The sequence below is a fragment of the Euprymna scolopes genome, chromosome 5 (assembly GCF_053919585.1).
Source record: "Euprymna scolopes isolate OS-2025 chromosome 5, ASM5391958v1, whole genome shotgun sequence".
NCBI classification, from domain to species: Eukaryota; Metazoa; Mollusca; class Cephalopoda; order Sepiida; family Sepiolidae; genus Euprymna; species Euprymna scolopes.
Window position 1 is genome coordinate 15,383,646 of NC_136486.1, and position 11,407 is coordinate 15,395,052.

Below are 11,407 nucleotides of genomic sequence, written 5' to 3' on the forward strand. Positions count from 1 at the left end.
TTTTGTTATATTTACGTTAAGATTTTATTGATTTATATCTTTTTATTACTGAATGTTTGCTTAAATTATATATATATATATATATACATACATATATATATATATATATATATATATATATATATATATATATATATATATATATATATATATATATATATATATATATAGATTAAAGACTTTTGTTCATTGGGGTGTAAATTTATATCACAGTTTACTATAATAATTTATAGCCTCCAAAAATTAATACAGTTTTCTTTGAAACAACATATTAGAGGTACCAAATATACGGATCAAAATGAGCATTTATAAAGCATTAAAGCAACTAAGGAACTAAATGTGGAAAAAATTTGAACTTTTAAAAAAGAAAACAGCCAAATCTGTTTTTTTTTTTAAATAAATCAGATCTGTTTTTAATTAATTGTAATATTAAAGGCAATATCATAAATTAAAATTTAGCAAGTTAGATAATTTCCTCATTGAATTAATTAAAAAAAATCCAAATAAACATTTTTAAAACCAAGTTTGTTTTTTTAATTAAACATTTAATGTAATAATTCAAACAATAAAAACTTTTTAAAAAATTTCCTTTAAAGTTAAATAAACATTTAAATAAAAGATGTCGATAACAAAAATCGAACTGGAAAAAAAATTGAACAGATTAAATTTTAAAAAAATTCACATTGCAAAATATACTAAACTATATTCAGACATTGGGCTACATATCTAAATAGATTGTGGGTGAAATTTGGCAGCCAAGGGGTTACAGTTTTACGATTTGACCTTTTAGAACTCTACCACACTTCTCCACCAATTTTGACTCTAAAACTTGTCATTTCATGTGTAGGTTATTTGAACCTGAATCAAACTTCTTAATTTCCGTTGAGCCTTCCAAAAAACAAATGCTAAGATGTCACAATTAGTGTCAAAGTTTCAAATATTTGATCTTAGCTTTCTCTACCAAACTGCAGGGTCTAATCACTTGAAATTAGACAATTTTAGGCCTAAATGCTTGAGGTTTTAGATATAAATTACTTGGATCTGGGTCAAACGTATTCATTTGTTTTGAGCCCCAAAAATGATAACGGTCACCTTTCCAAAGATTTGATACTTCTGCGATGTCTACTAAACAAATATTGTGTCCAAACGCTTGAAATCTAAAATAAGATTAATTGAGCAAGGACTAAACTTTATATTTTGGTTTGATCTCGAAAAAATAAATGTTAAGGGATCAAAATTAGGGTCAAAGTTCAAAAATATTTTACCTTTGTGGTCTCTACCAATCTACTCGCTATAAAAGCTTGAACTTGAGGTCAAAGTTTTGAATTCGTTTTGGACCGAACATTTTGCTGCCAACGTCATCGACCTAAGGAGATGGCAAGTTTCTGTCAAGATATGACATGTCGTTATCCATTTGTATATGCACAAAAATAGATCTTCTAAACTAACAATGATTACTGTATAGCAATATGTTAAATATAATTGAAAAAAGATTATATTCCACAAAATTTATATACATAATACCGGGGTCAAAAGTGTTTAGTAGCTGTTATCTATCTATCTATCTATCTATTCATCTATCTATCCATCCATCTATCTATACATCTATCTATCTATACATTTATCTATCAATCGATTTATCTATTTATCAATATATCTATCTATCTATTTATCTATCTATATATCTATCTATCTATTCGTTTATCTATCTTTCCATCTATCTATGTATTCATCTATCTATCTATACATCTATCTGTTCATCTATCTATCTATCTATCTATCTATCTATTTATCTATCTATGTATCTTTGTATCTATCTATATGTCTATCTATCCGTCTCTCTACTTATCTCTATCTATCTATCTATCTATCTATCTAGCCATCTATATTTTCTTCTATCTATATATCTATCAATCTATCTTTCTATCTATCTATCTATCTATCTATCTGTCTATCCATTCATCCATATATCTATCCATATATCTGTCTATCTATCCATCCATCTATTTATCTATCCATCCATCTATCTATCTATATATCACTCATTCTATCTATCTATTTATCCATCTATTTATCCATACATCTATCTATCTCTCCATTCATCCATCCATCCATCCATCTATCTATCTATCTATCTATCCATCTATCTTGTGGTAAGTGGACACCACTAGTGACCGTGCTAGACTAAGAATAGAAATATTTCTTTGGTGAAGTAACTTTAACTGAAATTTTATTATGTAAATAGTTAGGTGATATGTTTATAGGTTTGGCTGTAGTAAGATATAAACATAAAAATTTAGAAACCAAAAATAATAATTAATAAATGGCACTGTTCACACCACATTTAAGTAGATCACTCGAGGTCACATTAATGAGGCGTGTCTTTTGTCGGCTACCTCGCCGGAACTGACAGGTCCAAAAGATTAGAGCAGAAATGTTGGGTTTTGTCAATAAAATGTGCTGATATAGTCAAAAGGCCGAGAAGCAAGGCGAGACAAATACAAGATGTGGACGCGTTGCAGTCCAGAAAAAATGATAAGTTTTATTCATAAAATATAAAGTCGTTGTCCTGTGTTTCACAAAGAGAAACGTCAGGTATGTTTTATCTGTCTCATTGTGTCAGTACGGTGAACATTCATTACAGCGCCCGGCAGCAGAAAGACGAACGATCCCCAGAAAGAAAGCTACAAAACATAATTCTTCCTCCATATATCACCCTCCTCCACTACGTAATCATCAGTATAAAAGTGGCAATTCTTTCTGTTTTTCAAACGCAACCACAAAGCCAACTTTTGCTCAATTTGCTAAGTCTCCACTTCATGAACACAAAACAATTGCCACCGGATTGAAAGGAATTAAAGACTATTAAACGCCGAATTTATGCGAATACATTAGACAATCTAGAATTTCCACACGAGCGGAAGTCGTGAACATTGCATAAACATTAGTTGATTGCCTGAGTTTTGATTATGCAGACAATGGCCATTCTTAAGTATTCTAAAAGGGGCTTGTAATTTATGAAAATATATTGCAATCTAGCTATACAAAAATTCCTATGTTTCACCTCGATAAAAACCGTCTGCCATGCGGTGTACAACGGAAATAAAACGAGTAAGATTCCTGCGTAACTTTATCGCCATATATTTTCATGACTTCCTCCCGTGATGAACTCACGTATCGAGCACAGTGGAAGGATATACTGAAAACTCACACATAAAATAGTATACTTTCTCATAACATTTTATGTAGACACATGAAATATTACAGATAAACTAGCTGATTATATCCGGCGTTTCCAGGTTATATTTTATTGGCGGGCATAGTCACAAACTATTTAAGATATACGGCATATCCTAACAATTTTCTTAAAATGGAATCAGATTGGATTTATGGAAGCATATAATACATCAATTCACCCTACATAAAAAGTCTCATAACTTAAACGTAAATAACAATGAGAGCTTTAATAAATAAACGCACTTCTGTTTAAAAAAAATATTGTCAGTTTATCATGCGTGAAAATAATGTTGATTAAATATAATGTGGATGAAAAATAAATTTAATAAATCAGCATTAAATAATAGTAAATAGGTGACCGTTGTTGTCCTGTCGTACGATACGTTTAAATACAATATTTTAATCAATATTATTTATGAAAAAGGAAATATTCAGTGTTGAGTATTATATTAAACCTAATATATTTTAGTCAGAGACAAAAATAAATATACATACGTATTACTTGACTGCTGTCAGCCGGAATCGAAACAAAAACAAGCAAAACTCTCAGTACTGAGCCAAGTTCATATATATATATATATATATATATATATATATATATATATATATATATATATATATATTCACGTATCATATTGTTGTAAAAAACGAATCGCTTGATTGTTGAAGAAAAGATGCAAGCAAGAAAGTAAGCAAGACCTGAATAGTTTTATAATTATATATATATATATATGTATATATATATATATATATATCTTTATATATGTATATATGTGTAGATATATGTATATATATTTATATGTATGTATATATATGTATATATGTATATATATGTATATGTGTGTATTTGTATGTGTATATGTATATATATATATATATGTATCTGTATATATGTTATTATATATATGTGTATGTATATATGTATATATGTGTGTATATATGTTTATATGTATATATGTATATGCATATATGTATATATATGTATATATGTGTATATATATGTGTATATATGTATACATATGTATATGCATATATATCTGTATATGTATATATATATGTATATGTGTGTATATAAATGTTTGTGTATATATGAATATATGAGTGTATATGTATATATATATGTAAATATGTATATATATGTATATATGTATGTATATGTATGTGTATATGTGTATGTATATATGTGTGTATATATGTATATATGTATATATATGTATATGTGTATATATGTATATGTGTATATATGTATATGTGTATATATGTATGTATATATATGTATGTATATGTATATAGATGTATGTATATGTATATATGTGCATATATATGTATATGTATATATACGTATGTATATGTATGTATATATGCATGTGTATGTATATATATATGTATATATGTATGGATATGTATATATGTATGTATATGTATGGATATATATGCATATATATATGTGTGTGTATATGTATGTGGATGTATATGTATATATATGTATATATATGTGTATATATATGTATGTATATGTATATATATGTGTATGTATATGCATGTATACGTGTATGTATATGTATATATATGTATGTATTTATATATATATGTATATATATATGTATGTGTATATGTGTATGTATGTATATGTATATATATGAATGTATATATATGTGTATATATGTATGTATATATATGTATATATATGAATGTATATATATATATATATATATATATATATATATATATATATATATATATGTACTACACCTACACCTTAACCTTCGGAAACCTAAATATACAGTGACTGGGCAAAATTCTTTGCTCAATTCGTAATACCTACTCACACTTTATATTCTGAACCTAAACTAGCATAAAGTTAAAAATGAAATGGAAAAACCTAAGGTAAACGTCTTAATCCGCACTAACGCTTTTCTAACAAGCCTCCCCACAAAACTCTTCAACTGCATGCCCCTGAATGACTTTGAGAAGTTTAACTATTCATTAGATATATTACCTCTACAAACTAACCCTGTAACATTAACTAACCATGGGGGGTCGCAGAAATACCTGGATTAGGACCTAGGACCGGAGCAAACCCTCTCAGGGCTAATGGACCCAGTAGATCTTCCCAGATCACCGGTCTAGGAGAAGGCAAACTCTGAAACTAAACCAAAGGGGAGGGAGGCCTCTCCAGTCTTGGATTACCACCTTCCTAGAGCTGGTTACTCAAACGAATTACCGGTCTGCAAACATAAATTGCTTTAGGAGTAGATAGGCTTTGTCTATCGCCGGCTTCCATACCCCTTCTTTGCCTATTTGTCAGGCGCAGAGACACTATCACAAGTGAATCGACAAAACACTTAGTGGTAGATCTTGTTAATTGTCTGGGGCATTTAATGTCGTTTCCCCATTCTCCACACATCCCACCTCTCAGAACTGGACACTTGAGAGTGCTTGAGTACCACGCATACCTGTGCAATTAGATTGGGGTGATCTTCTTCTGATGGGCTGAGGGTACCGAATTGACAGTTCCTGGCTGCTGTTTCCGACTGGTAGTACAGGTACACTAACTCTTTGGTCGCGCTTAGAGCGGCTGCTCCATCAACAGTTGTATAATATCGAGATGTTTGTAGTGCCATGTCGCGCATGGAAAAGGACCCTGCACTCATCCCCGATGGGTTTTCTTGAGGCCACAGTCCTAGTTGAAGAAAGGTCAGCTAATGGTCTACTTGCGTTGCATGTCTGATACCCTACATAACCTCTTGTTCACCTCACCCTCACCTAACTGAAACTCTTTAAAAACATGATGACAGTACAATAAAAGAAATAAGCTTAAACTAGGCCTAGGGACAAACAAATCCAACTTGCCTCCTTCCTTTGAGGATTGCATTCACTAATATCCGTGGACTTAGAACTAATTTAGCTGATGTTGAAGCATTTCTTCTAAAAAGTACCCCGGATATCTTAGCACTAAGTTAGGCTAACCTACACTCATCCATCCCCTCTAACTACTTTAACATGGCTGGCTATCTCCCACGCTGCCGTAAGGATTCTGACAGACATATGCACGGACTTGGAGTCTACATTCGTAACACACTCCCACTGACTAGAGAAACAAACCTAGAAACGGAGGACCAAGCCTTTATGTGCTTTAGACTAAACATACAACACAACATTAGCTACTTTTATTTTCTCTACCGCTCTCCCTCGACCCAGGACTGCACCATAATAAACAAAGTCTCTGACAGCATAGACACGGCACTCTCCCTCGACACTAGCGCACAGATGCAGCGGGCAGCACAACACATAGTTTTGCTATATCTCACTCCCTATCATAAATGGTTACGTTTTCGACCCGTTTCCCTGACCAGCAAGAATAACACGCATCACTTCTAGATCTGTTTCTGACTACAGTTCCCTAGGATTGTACAACAAATGCTGACAGCCCACCCGGGAACGCTGACCATGCAGTGATAATGGTAGAAATCGCCCACAATTCTCGACCAAAAACTGAAGGGCCAGTGCTCAAAACAACCAGATATTATAAAAAGGCTGACTGGGAAGTCATCAGAGATCTTATCAGAGATACCCCATGGGGAAATATTTTTTCTCTTCCTGCTGAACAGTGCGCAAATGAAACCACTGAATGGTTCAAAACAGCAATGGAAGCACATTTTCCCATGCGGAAATTTTATAGCAAGCCCTACTCTGCCCAATGGTTTCCTTCAACTTGCGCAACTGCCATTGCTCAAAGGCAGCATGCATACCGCAGATTTAACCGACATAAGTCCAGTTCAAACAAACAGAAGTATATAGAAGCTAGAAGTAATGTTAAGAAAGAAATAGCGACAGCTAAGAGAGAATTTACTGAAACCACTAAAAAACGCGCCGGAGCACAAAAATTAGGAAATCGTGACTTCTGGAAAATCTACAACAGTATAGTAAATAATGGGCAATCAACGCTAACTAACAATCACGAGGTTGTTTGCTCAACAACCGACAAGGCTAATATGCTTGCCAGCCGGTTTGCCTCGAACTCCACACTGGACCCTTCCAACCAACCCCTTCCTGACTTTCCTTTGCGGACAGACGCCACGCTAGACGATCTAAAAATCACTCCTGCTCAGGTACACGCTATCATAAAAAAACCTTGACACTTCAAAAGCATGTGGACCTGATCTCATCCCGGCTGTGCTATTAAAAAAGTGCTCAGCCGAAGTAGCTCCAGTTCTCTCCATACTCTACAACAAATCCCTTAACGAATCATGCTTTCCGGGCTGTTGGAAAACTGCTTCTGTGGTACCAGTATTCAAGAATTCTGGCGAAAGAACTGACCCATCAAATTATCGCCCTATTAGTCTCCTCCCACTTTTTCGCCAAAATATTTGAGACCATAATTAACTATGCTCTAGTCCGTCACCTTACAGATGCTAAACTTTTGACTGACAAACAACATGGATTTAGACAAGCCCGTTCCACAGCTTATATCCTCACTGTAATTTCTGAACGTATATACCATTCACTGGGCAAAGCGAGGGAGGGTAGAGCAGTAGCTCTAGATATATCTAAGGCTTTTGACAAGGTATGGAGCAAGGGTCTCCTCAGGAAAATGAAATCATACGGTATCACTGGTAGAATACTTAACATAATTAAATTTTTCTTAGATAAGAGAAAAATCCAGGTTGCCCTCGCCGGTCGTACATCTTAACAGTGTGATATAAATGTGGGAATGCCTCAGGGGTCTATCCTTGGACCTGTATTGTTCCTAATATTTATTAATGACCTCCCCGACAAAACTGCCTCTGAGATGGGTATATATGCTGATAACACTACACTCTTTAACAGGCATGACAGGAAAACAAATGAACACATATCTAAAGAAATGGCAAACCACTAGAGGATGACCTCCAATCTGTAGTGAAATGGGGACATAAATGGATGGTCACATTCAATGCTGCCAAGACTAAACTGGGTTCCTTCAATAATTACAGGATACCTTCTCTGCCACCAATAGCAATGGCCAGTGATTCACTGTCTGAGAGTACAGCTTTCGAACTGCTTGGCCTAACGTTCACAGGAAACATGAGTTGAAACAATTATATTGAAAACATTGCAAGGGCCACTGCGAAAAAGGTAGGCTCTCTCTACCGTGCTAGAAAACTACTGACACCTGAAAGTATCCTGTACCCCTATAAGGCCACCATTCGCCCATGTATGGAGTATTGTTGTCACATTTGGGCTGATGCATCTGTTACTAGTCTCTCGCTCCTTGACAAGGTTCAAAAGAAAGTCACCAATCTGATAGGCCCTGAACTGGCATCTAAGCTTCAGCCTATGTCCCATCGACAGAACGTTGCGTCCCTTTGCCTGTTCTACAAGTACTTTAATGGTGAATGCCCTGAGGAACTGCAGACACTTATGCCCCCACGACGTAGACACCTTCGACAAACCCGACAGGCAGCTTCCACCCCAACACGGTAGAGATCCCTGGATTTAAAAGATCTTTCTACTCCAGTAGTTTCTTCCGCATAACCGCTAGACTCTGGAATTCCATTCCAGGTTCCTGCTTCCCTAACTGTACTGACATGAAGAAGTTCTAGTGTTACGTGAACCGACATCTTGCTGCCCAAATCCCAACATAGTGCCCCAGTAAGTGCTGCCCTTGATAGTAGCCCCCTACACCAAAGTCGGAATGTGCCTTGTTTGGGGTGAAAATGTAATAAATATATATATATATATATATATATATATATATGTGTGGGGGGGTGTATGTATGTGTGTGTTTGTCTGTTCCTGTGTGTGTGTTTTACTTTGTGTGTGTGTGTGTTGATATATTTGTGTGTATATATATATATATATATATATATATATATATATATATATATTTGTATATATATTTACACAGATTTAATGTATACACACATATATATGCATGTCTGTATATATATATATTTGAATATATATATTTACACTCACACATAAATATATACATGTATATATATGTCTGTGTGTATATATGTATACACATACATATATGTACGTGTATATATATTTGTATATATATATTTACATACACATATATAATATATATGCGTGTATATATTTTTATATGTGTGTTTGTTTGTGCGTGGGTGTGCGTGTATGTGTGTGTCTTTCTTACTTACTTATGGAAGGAAATAATTTGTAAGATGTGTATCTATTAATCGGAATTTATTTAATCTAAGTTGTATAAAGACCACGCATACGCTAGATGAGTTTAATCGAGTTCGTATGAAGCGTACCATGTGGGCGCATACATGAACTCGAGTGCTATGCCAACCATCTTGTGCGCGTCTTTAATTTGTCGGGAATATTAAAAGCGTTGTGTGTTTCGTTTCATCTGTCGCTCTTCGTGCAGTAAACAGATTGACTTCTCAGGAATCAACGCGATACAAAGTTGTCCTTTGATGTCAACAGACCGTATATTTGGTCAGATAGTTTTAGAAAACATATAATCGGAATGCTATCCGATTCATCAAGATATTCAACGATCTATCAAACCATACCTAAATTCGGGGTGGGGAGACAAATCAAAGGCAAAACGGGGACGTAAAAGAAGATCATATATATATATATATATATATATATATATATATATATATATATATTATCTGACTTCTTTACTTTCATTTTTCGCTTCTAAAAGCAATAAGAGTCTAAAAGCAATAAGAGTATAAGTATATATACATATATATGTATATATATATATAAATACATATATATATTGCCTTATTGATTTCATATTTTTATGGCTGTGTACTTATCATGGAATTTTTTATATAAATGTTACAGCGTATATATATATATATATATATATATATATATATATATATATACTGGGTACGTTATCTATATATATATATATATATATATATATATATATATATATATGTCTGTGTGTATACATGTATGAGTATTTTTAAATTCGAAAGCCAAAGTTATATATGATTATACTTTTTTATCTTAAACTCCGTTTTCGTGGCGTTTGCTTTTATATAGAATGTTTTAATTATTTAACAGTGTATTGATTAAAAAATCTGTTGATCATAAAAACGAAGGAAATTCAAGAAAATAAAGTAAAAGAAAATAAAAATAACGAAAAAAACGGAATATAATATTTCCTTAACGTTGTAAATCTAATAATATAGTTTGGGTTATATTGAGTAATGTCTTACATTAGGGCCATGGAAAATTGTGTGTGCACGCACGTGCTTGCGTGTGCTTCAACCTGCGCGTTCTGATTTGTATTTGGAGGCGTACACAAGCATACCTATGCGTGTACATGAATGCTTTTTTTTATTTTCTTTATGTACGTGTTATTATTATGCTTTGTTCAATTCGGGAATGAATTTCGGATAATATTTTCTTTCTGTGTAGGTAAGTTAAAGCAGTTATCGGTTTGAAAAAAATAGGCATTGTTTTGAAGCTGTATGTATGTATGTATGTATGTATGTATGTATGTATGTATGTATGTGTTACGAGAAATACAAGAAGCTGTTTTCAGCGATTTTTATAGGACTGCAAAGTAAAGCCACTCCATTACCGATTTTTTTTTGTGGTGCCTATATAAGATTTATCATATGCTGTGAATTGCAGTGCATGTGCTACATTTCTGGAGAGGCAGTGTAGGTTATTATTATTTTTTGGATGTTTGTGCTGGTTTTTGAATGGGTACGTTCTTCTGCATATTATTATGTCGCAAACTCCCCACCCCCCATTAACAGTCACTGTCTACTCTGAGTACTTTTCTAACACAGTAGAGGGACCTCATTTTATTTGCAGCAGCCTTATAAGTATCCTCAATATATTTGTGCTTATTTATTATGTTTGTTAATGTTAAGCTAAGGACTTTGAGCGATGGCCTGTAACATAGGGTGTTGTTTGTTTGCGAGGATCATTCTAAAAGTAAGACCTCTTGTTTTAAATACAAAATCTTAAATATTGAAGAGCTATAACAATGGAAATTGTATCACTAAAATAAATAAAATAAAAATAAACAAAATTAATGTTTCCAAATTTATTTTCCTACACAATCATTCTCAATAGAATTTTCCAGCGATGAATGATGGCTGAGTCGTAAAATTTCGAAGCGCGTTTTTTGAACCACATTTCTGTCGCTACTCTGACTGTGCTCATATTAACATTA